The sequence below is a fragment of the Moschus berezovskii genome, chromosome 4 (genome assembly GCF_049115385.1).
Source record: "Moschus berezovskii isolate FMDL1 chromosome 4, NW_MosBer_1.0, whole genome shotgun sequence".
Taxonomy (NCBI): domain Eukaryota; kingdom Metazoa; phylum Chordata; class Mammalia; order Artiodactyla; family Moschidae; genus Moschus; species Moschus berezovskii.
This window is the reverse complement of record NC_142463.1, coordinates 74973415-74981308: the sequence shown is the minus strand read 5'-3', so window position 1 is coordinate 74981308 and position 7894 is coordinate 74973415. Positions and strand designations below refer to the sequence as shown.

Sequence of the window (7894 nt, the reverse complement as noted above, 5' to 3'; positions counted from 1 at the left end):
GGCTACAATCCATGGGGTCACAAAGAGTTGGACATGACTAAGCGACTTCACTTTCACTTAAATTTAATAGATTTAGTTGTATACTGTGATCCGTCTTTCTCCAAACCCTCCTCTACAAACAGCTTCTTCTCCAGTGTTCTCTTTCTTGTTGTTGAATCAACTATCCATCTTGTCTACTAATCAGAAAACTTAAAGTCATTTTTCTCACTTTTCCCTTATCTTTAAGTAACTGACATTCAATACATTATGAAGCCCTATGATTCCTGCCTCCAAAATAATTGTCAAATTAATTTGTTTCTATATCATTACTACTAGTACTTCAGTCCAACACTTATCATCTTGAGTCTGATCTGTCACACTCGCTTCCTTTCCATTCTAATTTCCTCTCTTTGTACTCTCCGATCCATTTTCCACAATGTTGTTCTTCGGTCAGTCATATCCAACCCTGCAATTCCATGGACTGCCACATGGCAGGCTTCCCTGTCCTTTACTATCTCCTGGAGTTTGCTCAAACTCATGTCCATTGAGTTGATGATGCCATCCAAACATCTCATCCTCTGTTGTCCCCTTCTCCTGCCCTCAGTCTTTCCCAACATCAGGGTCTTTTCCAGTGAGTCAGCTCTTCTCATCAGGTTGCCAAAGTATAGGAGCTTCAGCTTCTGCATCAGTCCTTCCAATGAATATTCAGGATTGACTTCATTTAGGATTGACTGGTGTGATCTCTTTGTAGTCTAAGGGACTCTCAAGAGTTTTCTCCAGCACCACAGCTCAAAAGTATCAGTTCTTCGGTCCTCAGCCTTCTTTATGGTCCAACTCTCACATCCGTACATGGCTACTGGAAAAACCATAGCTTCGACTATTCAGACCTTTGTTGGCAAAGTGATGTCTCTGCTTTTTAATATGTTGTCTAGGTTTGTCATAGCTTTTCTTCCAAGGAGCGAGCATCTTTTAATTTTGTGGCTGCAGTCCAGTGATTTTGGAGCCCAAGAAAACAAAGTGTGTCACTGTTTCCCTTTTCTCCCATTTTTGCCATGAAGAGATGGAACAAGATACCATCATCTTAGTTTGAATTTTAAGCCAGCTTTCTCACTTTCCTTTCTCCTTCATATAGAGGTTTTTTGGTTCCTCTTCACTTTCTGCCATTAGGGTGGTGGCATATGTATCTGCATATCTGAAGTTATTGATACTTCTCCTGTCAATCTTGATTCCAGCTTGAGATTCATCCAGCTCAGCATTTTTCATGATGTACCCTGAACAGAAGTTAAATGAGCAGGGTGACAATATACAGCCCTGATGTACTCCTTGCCCAGTTTTGACCCATTCTGTTCAAATTTCCAGTTTGTTGTGATCCACACAAAGTCTTTAGTGTAGTCAATGAAGCAGAAATAGATGTTTTTCTGGAATACCCTTGCTTTTTCCATGATCCAGAGGAAGCTGGCAATTTGATCTTTGGTTCCTCTGCCTTTTCTAAATCCAACTTGTCATTTGGAAGTTTTCGGTTCATGTACTATTGAAACCTAGCTTGAAGGATTTTGAGCATTGCTTTGCTAGCTTGCGAAATGAGTGTAACTGTGCTGTAGTTTGAACATTCTTTGGCATTGCCCTTCCTTAGGATTGGGGTGAAAACTGATCTTTTCCAGTCTGGTGGCCACTGCTGAGTTTTCCAAATTTGCTGGCATATTGAGTGCAGCACTTTCACAGCATCATCTTTTAGAATTTGAAATAGCTCTGCTGGAATTCCATTACCTCCACTAGTAGTTTTGTTTGAGTAATGCTTCCTAAAGCCCACTTAGTTTCACACTCCAGCATGTCTGGCTCTAGGTGAGCGACCATACTATCATGATTATCTGGATCATTAAAACCTTTTTTGTATAGTTCTTCTGTGTATTCTTGCCACATTTTCTTGCTCTATTTTGCTTGTTAGGTCCTTACTATTTCTGTCCATTATTGTGCCCATCTTTGCATGAAATATTTCCTTGGTATCTCTAATTTTCTTAAAGAGATCTCTAGTTTTTCTCATTCTATTGTTTTCTTCTATTTCTTGGCATTGTTCACTTAGGAAGGCTTTCTTATCTCTCCTTGCCATTCTTTGGAACTTTGCATTCATTTGGGTTCATCTTTCCCTTTCTCCTTTGCCTTTAGCTTCTCTTCTTTACTCAGATATTTGTAAGGCCTCCTCAGACAACCATTTTGCCTTCTTGCATTTCTTTTTCTGGCTACAGTTGCTACAGTGAGTTGGCTCTTAAAGACCCTTCCCTGTTTACTGGATGAGATATGCCAGCAGTCTCACTCAGCAGCATAAACACTGACTCTTGAAACCATCAGTGTTCTGCAATGCTATTGGGCCACATTTGGTCCAGCATGCTTGATAGAAGATGGCTACCACTGCTGTTTCAGAATTCATGACTTCTTCCTCCAGCAGTGCAGCTTGCTGCTTCATGTGTCACATCAAAGGAACATTATTATCTTTTGTCCAGCCACCAACGGGGTGAAGGAGAAAGACAAGGAACCTGTAGGCCCTCTCTAGAAGTTGCTTTTGAGTATCCCACATTAAAAGAGCATGTCCATTGTACACTAGGTTTTGTAATTAAATACAAAGACAGCATCAGCATTCATGTCTTGAAACATCTGCTTTAGCTCAGTAAGAGTGGAATACTGATCAAGATCATTCATTCCAATAAATGTGGTCAAAGACTTGAAGGTCTCCTTCTATCAGCCAATCTCCTTTCTCTAAAACAGTCTTGTTGTAGGTGTGGTCCTGAATTCTGTTCTTTCATATCTAACACAGTGCTCTTTCCTCCTGCGTTAAAAAAAAAAAAAGCTCAGTATTGTAAAGAAGAGCCACACAGTGACCCTTCTACATCAGAGAAAATGCTGTCCAGATGTCCAGCATTTATCTTCTTGAGTAGCTGTCAGAAAGACAGGCACTGACAAATTAAAATGACACCCCATCCAGAAGAAAGTCAAAATGAAGGCTTTGCAAGTTCTGCCTCTCTCTCATAAAACCATTCAATGGGCTGGGCCAACCGTCCGCCAAAACCTGTAGTCACTGCATAACCACTTTATTAATTTTTAATGCTGTAATTTTTCTCCATCTGTTTTTGCCAAATGAAGTTTATTTTCTGGCACACACAGGATGTCACAGGTACAACACCCTGTTCCCAGAGAAGTTCCATAACTCTTACTGCACACAATCATTTCTTTCACAAGTCTATTTTCAGCATGAGTTCAGGGGCTTTTGGTTTTTTATATTCAGAACTGATTCCAATGAAATCTTTAATTCTCTAGCCTGTGCTTTTTGTTAGAGTCCTTTAATAGCTCTGTTCACAAACATACAGGGAAGCATCAACAAATACTTCAAAAAAAGAAAAAGGCAAACACACCCTCAGGAATTTGCCACTCAATATGGTGATCTTGAGTATTATTGCTGTTGTTGTTCAGTTGCTCAGTTGTGTCTGACTCTTTGCTGTGTCATGGACTGTAACTCAGCAGGTTCCCCTGTCTCACTATCTCCTGAAGTTCTCCTAAATCCATGTCCACTGAGTTGGTAATGCTATACAACCTTCTAATCTGCTGCCACCCCCTTCTCCTTTTGCCTTCAATCTTTCCCAGCATCAGGGTCTTTTCCAGTGAGTCAGCTCTTGGTATCAGGTGGTCCAAGTATTGCAGCTTCAGCTTTAGCATCAGTCCTTCCAGTGAATGTTCAGGGTTGATTTCCTTTAGGATTGGCTTACTTGATCTTCTTCTTGTCCAAGGGACTCTAGCGTCTTCTCTATCTAGCACTACAGTTGGAAAGCATCAATTCTTCAGCTCTCAGCCTTCTGTATGGTCCAACTGTCACATTGGTACATGACTACTGGAAAAACCATAGCTTTGACTATACAGATCTTTGCTGGCAAAGTGATGTCTCTGCTTTTTAATATGCCATCTAGGTTTGTCATAGCCTTCCTTCCAAGGAGTAAGTGTCTTTTAATTTCGTGACTGCAGTCACCATCTGCAATGATTTTGAAGCCCAAGATCTCGAGTATAAGGTAATATAAAACATGTGATGCACACTAAGCCAGCACCTGTAAACAGCTTAGTAACTTCTGCAACTCATCAAACATTCTCATCTCTGTTCAAGACTAAAGCCAAGGTTTTTATTGAGACTTTGATGAATGTTGTCACCATCCAAAGTGTAGTGTGATATCCTGGCAAGCCAAATACTCCTCTAAAATCATGCTCACTGTGGTTTCTCCTGCTCCAGATAAACCTGTCAGTGAAACTCTGCAACCACAAAAGCCTCTGGTTTCTACCACCTGGCCCTTATTTCTGTCAACATAGTGAGCTTGATAGGTGCCTTTGTTTGCCCTCTGCCTCTCCCAGTTCTGCATGTTATTGCTCAATATGGCTTTCTTACACAGGTTCCCAAGGTAGTAGAGGTTCTCCATGGCTGCAGAGAGTACACAAGGTGCCAGGGTTCTCAGCCCCTAGACTGTAGAAGGAACAGGGGAGGTCTATGGGGCAGGGCAGAGCCAGAAAATATGCTCTGACTTACGCACTTTGTGCCCTAGATTCTGGTTGTGTGACCTGTTGGCTGTACTTATGATGTGGATCAGGGATGTATATGGGACATGGGACTTTTTTCTTTTGATATCTTTGATTGATTTTGGTATCTGGGTAACACTGACCCAATAGAATGAGTTCCTTCTCCCTTTATTTGTTGGAAAAATTTGTGAAGGGTTGCTATTAATTCCTATTTAAATGTTTGATAAAATTCACCTGTCAAGTTATCTAATTCTGAGCTTTACTTTGTGGGAAGTCTTTAAATTACTATTTCATTCTTTTTGTTATAGGTCTACTCAGAGTTTCTATTTTTTTCTTGAGTCAGTTTTGGTAACTTGTATTTCTAGGAATTTGGTCATTTCCTCTAAATTATATAATTTGTTGGCATATAATTGTTTACAGTATTTCCATCTGATACTTTTATTTTTGCAAGTTTGGTAACAGTCCTACCTTTTAATTACTATCTTGAAAAGGTAATCATTATCATGCCGTGTATGGTAAACACTTCCTTAAACTTGTATTCCTAAACACTGTAGTGTTAAGTGTCTTCTGAATTTCACATGAATGAAATCATACAGAATATGTTCTTGGCTTCTGTTGCTCAATTTTATGTTTGTAAATTTATCCCTGTACTTACAATTTGTTCATCTCATTGCTGTGTACTATTCCATTGAATGAATGCAGACATACCTTGTTTCACTGTATTACAGTTTTTAGATATTAATGGTCTGTGACAATCCTGTGTCTAGCAAGCCTATGGGTGTTGTTTTTCCAAAAACATTTGCTCACTTCATGTTTCTGTCACATTTTGGTAATTCTCACAATATTTCAAATCCTCCACCGGCAAAAATATTTTCGGCTTACTGAAGGCTCATGATGGTTTTCATGTTTCAGCAATGAGTCATTTTTAAATTAAGGTTTATATATATATATACATATTTAGACAAATGCTATCATATGCTTAATAGACTATGCATGTGTACGTGCCAAGTCGCCTCAGCCATGTACAATTCTTTGCGACCCTATGGACTGTAACCCACCAGGCTCCTCTCTCCGTGGGATTTCCCAGGCAAGAACACTGGAGCAGGTTGCCATTCCCTTCTTCAGGGGATCTTCCCAACCCAGGGATTGACCCACATCTCTTATGTCTCCTGCATTGGCAAGTGGGTTCTTTACCACTATCGCCGCCTAGGAAGCCCCATGTTTACACTATACTATAGTCTATTGGGGCTTCCCAGGTGGTGCTATTGGTAAAGAACCCACTTGCCAGTGCAAGAGACATAAGAGACATGGGTTCAATCCCTGAAGAAGAGAATGGCAACCCACTCTAGTATTCTTGCCTGGGAAATCTCATGGGCACAAGAGCCTGGCAGGATACAGTCTATGGGGTCTCAAAGAATCAGACACGACTGAGTACATACATACCTTACACATAATATACTATACATATCAAGTGATTTTGAGTCACTTAATAAGCAATTGCACTATGTATTAATCCCTTTAGTATTTCTTTCTCTCTCTTTTTCTTTTCACTACGATAAAAACAGTATCCCATTATTACCTATCATATAGGTTCAATGCTGTTACCTCTAGGAGGTCAAAGTGTGACACAGGAGATATTGATCTAGTAAAATAGATAAGAGGCATATAGTTATTTACTAACAACTCACCCAAGAGCTATGAATGATACACAAAGCTAAGATACACACGCCATTAGTATATAGATACATACTATGTAGAAAATTCACTAGCTCTACTTTCTGTGTCAGGAAATATATAATTTTCCTTACTATAACCTCAGTACATGAATTAGAGTATATGAGGGGAATTACTACACCTTTGATATTTTTATTTATCTCGATGATACATGTATGTGGTAATGTCCTTTGGCATTTTTATCAGGTGTTTGGATGAACTGGATTCAAATGAATGAATAAAAAATCCAAATAAGTTATTTTAAATATCACTGTTGTAAATATATATGTATATATATAGTATACTATATACATATATAGCCACACACATAGTCTCATACATATAATACTACTCATACATTTTAAAAATTGGTTGCTAAAAATTTTATGAAGTAGTATAAAATATCAACAAATAAAATATTAGTAGAATAAATGCAGACAGTATCAAAATAAAATAATATTAGATGTAAACAAATCTTAATTCCAAAGGCCATCTTCACATTGTCTCAAGATTCAGCTGTTTAACTTTAGTAGTTTTATATTTTATGAGCTCAAATTGTTAGTACTTAGACATGACAATAAAAATAGTGATTTCATTCATAGATATAAACTGGATCATTCATCTATCCATTTTGAAATTATTCAGGCCTAATATATGCATAGCAATAATATATTAGCTATTTAATCAGGGAAGACAAGAGTTGGATTTACAAAAAGGATACAAATAAAAGTCTCACTCTGAGAAATTATAACAAATTCAACATTATTAAATATTACAGTCAAATGCAAGGTAATATGAGAAGTAATAAAACACACACACACAAATCCATTAACAACAATAATTGTTGAATAAGGACTTATTTTATCTCAGGAACTCTGTATGTTTCATCTTTACCATCTCTAATCCTCAGAGAGACACTCTGAGGTAAGCATTCTTTCTATTTCAGTTACAAGGAAATTAAGTCACAAGGAAGTGAAGTAACTAGCCCAGTGTTTCACAGGATTAGTGATTCTGGATTTAATCTCTAATCATCCAAGCTTCAAAGTCTGCAGAGGTCCTCCCTGGGTGATGCTGCCTACCTATTGCAAGGCAACAGACACATCAGTAAGAATGACACATCTAAGACTTGGGAATGGATCACTTTCCAGATGTCAATTTAGGATTAAGTTGTCCTTTGTTTTTAAGATGAGAGTAGCCTTTCTGGAAGAGGTAATATTTGAACTACACTTTAAAGACAGTTTTGAAGGAAGACATTCCCAGAGCAGGCCATAAAGACACTAAGCAATGTGAGAAATGGGAAGTTAAAGGCCAGAATCTGTCATTAGTGTCAGTACCCAGATGATTGGGTCAAAAATGGAGAGGAACTTGGAGCAAGTAAGGATAGTGGAAGAACTTCTAGAGTATATGTCCTGGAAATGAGGGAGTCTAAGGTGGGGTGGAGTGGGGAGGGGATCATGGCTATATAGCAAGTATGTGAGCCTAAGTCAGAAACCAAGAATCAGTAATGGAGGACTGTCCTGGGCCACAATCAGGGATGTTAATGGAAGTCACAGTTTTCACAGGAAATCAAGAATTAAGTATAAACAGGAATCATAAAGGGAAGAAAATAATAGAACTAATATTTATTCACTATCATCAATCTTAAACATTATAT

General features: G+C 38.4%; 1 pseudogene; it reads right to left on the bottom strand.

Annotated features, from left to right (window-relative positions):
• Positions 1–2337: 2337 nt before the first annotated feature.
• Positions 2338–4415, bottom strand: LOC129540393 (bifunctional 3'-phosphoadenosine 5'-phosphosulfate synthase 1 pseudogene; annotated as a pseudogene).
• Positions 4416–7894: the final 3479 nt, after the last annotated feature.